Source organism: Zootoca vivipara, chromosome 4, assembly GCF_965207765.1.
Source record: "Zootoca vivipara chromosome 4, rZooViv2.hap1.1, whole genome shotgun sequence".
In the NCBI taxonomy this organism is placed as follows: Eukaryota; Metazoa; Chordata; class Lepidosauria; order Squamata; family Lacertidae; genus Zootoca; species Zootoca vivipara.
The window spans coordinates 79245836-79250966 of record NC_142587.1 but is presented as its reverse complement, the minus strand read 5'-3'; the positions used below and the strand labels follow the sequence as shown (position 1 = coordinate 79250966).

Below are 5131 nucleotides of genomic sequence, written 5' to 3'. Positions count from 1 at the left end.
AAGGGACTCTGAGGGATAACTAGTCCAACCCCCTGCAATGAAGGAAAATAAAACACCCTCACAGGTTCACCAATACACCATCACTGTATATTGTTTCATTGATAACATAAGATGAAAAATTACTATTATACGTACCGAATCTAAGCATCCCTACGAGGGCTCCTGATTAGGTGTTTGCCTATGTGATGCTGAATATTTGTTTGCTCGTTGTTTTATTTTATTTATTAAATGTCTGTATCGCCCTTCATCCAAGGATCACAGGGTGGTTTACAATGTAAACACACACAAAAAGAGCCTAATAACAAACCGAAAAAATACTCCCCCCCCCAAGGTTAAAAGGCCTTCATTTAATTAGGAGGAATTTTTTTGCCTGGTGCCTAAAAATATGTAATATAGGTGCCAGGCAAGCCTCCCTGGGGAAAGAGTTCCACAAATGAGGACCCGCTGCAGAAATGCCTGTTCTCGTGTTGCTGTCCTCCAGACCTCTCATGGAGGAGGTGTGGAGGAGTGATTTGCTAATTGTATTATTGAGCCAAATCGGATTCTATAGTTTGCATTGCTTGCATTGTATGAATTCTGACTGTGTGGCTTAGCCCCATATCCCTGGGATGACTTGCTTAAAATGCTTGTTCTCTTTGCCTCTCTCTGTGTGCCGAAGGGTAATGTAAACAAAACAGGATGCCCAGCTAAGCTATCAAGGCCAGATGACTGTCTTGTCTGATGCTAGCAGTCTGACGCAAAGAGCAGCAAGATAGTCAAGGCTGCCTAAGTCAGTAGGACGCTGGGGGAATGAGGCCGGTGGCGGTGTTGGAACATGGCGGCGTTGGGCGCGTTGCTGGGTAGAGTTGCGGGCGGAAGCCCTTTTGCTGCTTGGCACAGTCTTGCAAAATACAAAGTGGAACCAATCACCTGGAGGGTGTGGATCAGGCAGAAATTTACAAGGTCAAGAATTCCTGAATCGGTGTTTCAGCCGCGGCCTGGTGATCATGAAAAATATGGGGGTGATCCACAGCAGCCCCATAAACTGCACCTTGTGACCAGAGTCAGAAGTGGAAGAAGGCGTCCTTATTGGGAAAAAGAGATAATCAAATTTCCTGGATTGGAAAAAAGATATGAGCTAAGAGTGCATAAAAACATCCCTTCTGTGAATGAAAAACTGAAAGTGATTAAACATCTAATAAGCATAAAACCATTAAAGCTGCCCCACGGAATTCCATCTGAAGAAGAAATGTCTGATACCTATATTAACAGTGAAGGTGAACTAATAATTCGCCGTCGTCTAAAAGAACTGGAACAGAAAAAGATTGATGCTTTGTAATGTGTAGTCCCATTTTGTACAATAAATGTAATTTTAAACTGAAATTTGATTGGGGAGCTCATCTACACATCCCTTGTACTGTGTCAAGGCTTTATTTGACTGATTAATCAAACATGGCTAGTACTAATGCTGATTATACAAGCATTTCATCAAGCTTCACTGTATGCGTACATAATTCCTTACTGTTTGCCTATTGGAAGCACCATAGTAGTATGGTACCATAGTAGGTCTCAAAAGTTTCTTCCACCTGGGATCACTTTTTCACAGTGACTTGTTTGCTGAGAAACTCCCTAAAGAACCAATGGAGTCTGAAATGTGTAAGATTAATAAAAGCCTTTCTTGCTTTCCCCTTTGAAAAAAAAAAAAAAGGCTGCCTAAGTCAGCATGTGGTCACGCATGAGAACAACCGGACACAGGAAGATCCATATATGCGTGCGTGACCCCCTTGCATGCGTGAGCCCCTTGCGTACGCACTCTTACAGAGGATGGGGGAAGAGCCCAAAAGAAGGGTATAAGAAAGCTTTGCAATTTGTGTTGCTTTACTCATGTTGTGGACGTGGAGGACCACCTTGAGTCTCTCTCTATATAGAGATTAAAACTCTTTCTCTGAAACTCAACCCGGTGTCGTTTTGACTATCTTTGTCCTTGCCTGGGTGCAACTTAAAAGGACCCTTATCAGCAAATAAGGCTACAGAGGTACACAAAGAAGGGTCTTAGATCATGATTGCAGGGTCCAAGTCAGTTCATATGGGGAGAGGCAGTCCTTGAGATGCTGCAGTCCTGAGCCGTTTAAGGCTTTATAAGTCAAAACCACCACTTTGAATTGGGCCCAGAAACTAATTGGCAGCCAACACAGTCAGGCCAGGATCAGTGTAATATGCTGTCTTCAGAGGCAGCCCCATGTACAACACAACTGCTCTGATCTAACCTAGAGGTTACCAGAGCATAAACAACAGAAGTTAAGCTATCCTTGACAAGATAGTGGGACAGCTGCGACACTATCCTTTAATTCTGTTTTATTAGGTTACCCTTTCGTTATTTAAAATAAATAAATAAATTCATGAACCAAGAATTTATACGTTGACCATTAATAATGAACCATATGTCTTTAATATTATTGCAAATTTATCGTGCAGAATCAAGCAAGAGCTATCAATCTGCCTGCACTTTCCATATACAAATGATATTAGAAGAGTCAGTCTATTTATTTATTTGTTATTATTGTGTTTCTTATTTATTACTTATTTATAAGCATATAACTTTTTTATTATTGCATTTCTTATTTCTTATTTATTAAACCCAATAAAATGTTATTGGGGAAAAAAATTACTCAGTTTTGAAGTCACTGCAGAAGGTGAGGTTTATTCTGCAAAATGCTTGCAAATTCTGGCACAAGTTTGGAGTGAATTGGATAACGTCAAATTTTGGCATGTTACCAAAGAATGTAAAGAGACTGGTAAACGGCGTTTCTGTGTGCTGCTCTGGTTCGCTGGAAGCTGCTTAGTCATGCTGGCCACATGACCCAGAAGCTGTATGCCGGCTCCCTTGGCCAATAAAGCGAGATGAGCGCTGCAACCCCAGTGTCATCCGTGACTGGACCTAATGGTCAGAGGTACCTTTACCTATGTATGCAACAACAGCCGCTAGAATGCTATTTGCCCAAAAGTGGAAAGAGGATGCTGTGCCAACAAAGGAAGATTGGATAATTAAGATGATGGATTATGCTGAAATGGCAAAATTTACCATGAAGATCAGACACCAAGACGAGAAGAAATTCCAGAGAGATTGGGAAAAAAATATAGACTATATTAAAGAACACTGTAAATATGTGAAAACATTAGCAGGATTGGTGTAGCATTTATGAACTAAATTTGATATTTTAGTTAATTATGAAGAATTGAAAATTAATTGGAAAAGTAATTATATACAAGGGAATGAAATGGGGGGGAAGGAAACTGGGTGGGGTGGGGTGGGGTGGGGTGGGGGGAAGTCAAACAAGATGAATTTGGTGTTAAAATGAATGGAGAAATGTTGATATTTAAAAAAATCTTGGCAAATACAATATTTAATTTTTTTGCATGTTAACTATGAACCCCAGTCTGATGAATGAATTACTCAGTTTTGGGGAGCACTGCAAAGCATGGGGGTTGCACTCCAAAATGCTGCAAAAATATTTCAAAACTTTGGCATAGGTTTGGAGGGGGATCCCAAATTTCAGGGTTCGTAGTTAACACACCTTTCCCCAACAATTCTGTTGGGACCAGTACTTCGTAATTTATTCATAAATCTTCCAGAAACATGAACGAACAGTGAGTAGCTAAGCTTGCAGGAGACACCAGCTTATCCTGAATGGTGAAATGCAAAGCAGATCATGAGGAGCCCTAAGCGTTCTCTATGAACTGGATGGCTGGACAAAAAAAAAAAAGGCTGATGGGATTCAATTAATATAAGTACAAAAGCATATGCAGTGAGGAAGAAAGTAAGGTTGCCAGACTCAATAGAGGACAGGACTTCTGTGCCTTTGATTGCCCTGCTCTCTTTTGAGTCTGGAAACCTTAAAGAGAAACCAGCAGACCCTTTGCTTGGAAATTAAACAAAGGGTCTCCAGACTCAAAAGGTTTCCAAACTCAAAAGAGAGCAGGGCAATTAAAGGCACAGAAGTCCTGTCCTCTCTTGAGTCTGGCAACCCTAGAAGAAAGAGGAGGAGAAAGAGAAATAGCAGTAAAGGTATTTTCCATGAGAGAGGGGGGGAAAGCCAATGTCTATATTACACAATACTGCACCTTCGTTGGGTCATTGAAAATATCACACAATAGTATGCAGTTCTCCAGAACTCTTTATCAGACTAGAACAGGTGTGAGGAACCTTTGGCCCTCCAGAAGTTGCTGAGCTGCAATTCCCACCAGCTGTGGCCACTAGCTACGCTGGTTAGGACTGATGGGAATTGTAGTTCTTAAATACCTGGAGGGCCATTTGGCCAAAGGTTCCCCACACCTGGGCTAGAAGGAAAACAGAATGACTGGAAGTGGGGAAATGGCTGAAGCCATACAGCCTGTATGTGGTCACAGGAGGCAGAGGTTGCAGACATCCAAATGAGGCTGCTTAGGTGCTGTGCAGCTAACCAAGGTCTTCTGAGAACAAGAGGCTTAACCGTGGCTGCGTTCTCATCTCTGAAAACACAAAGAATTGTCTGCTATCCAAAGTTATGCTGATGCAGAGTGCATTGAGAAAGACTATCAAGTAGAGATCTTGGGGTCCCAGTGAAAAACTTTGCCCTTATTCTGTATTTTTCAGCAAAATCCATGTTAGGGATTAAGAGGAGAGGGACCGAAAATAAAATGGCCAGTATCAGAACATTTTAATATAAATCTTAAGAAACCATCATGGGGAAAATCATACCTTTGTTAGACCTCCTTATATTTCACTCTTCCTCCATTATTATTATTATTATTATTATTATTATTATTATTATTATTAGGTTCTCTTTTTATTACTTGTACCCAGGTGGTATCCTACCAGTGTAGATAGAAAAAAATGTGAGGAAATCAGATCCTGTCCTGTGCTGCAATAAATCTATGTTTTTTATTTGAAAATTTTATTTTATGCTTTAGGATTGCTTTTATTTTGAATTACGTACGGGGGCACCATAAGCTTTTAAGAGCTTATAGCCTCTGAAGGTCTCCATCCATTTCTTCTCCCTGATAAGCAGCAATACATGCACATGTCCATCTAAAGAAGAGGGGAAATAAGACCATTAAGCCCAGAAAATTACCCAACTGCACCCCTGAGTGCTAAACTAGGATCATGAGAAGC

At 40.8% G+C, this 5131-nt stretch overlaps 1 pseudogene; it reads left to right on the top strand.

Annotated features, from left to right (window-relative positions):
- The first annotated feature begins 775 nt into the window (after nucleotides 1-775).
- LOC148686010 (large ribosomal subunit protein uL30m pseudogene) lies at nucleotides 776-1663 on the top strand (annotated as a pseudogene).
- Nucleotides 1664-5131: the final 3468 nt, after the last annotated feature.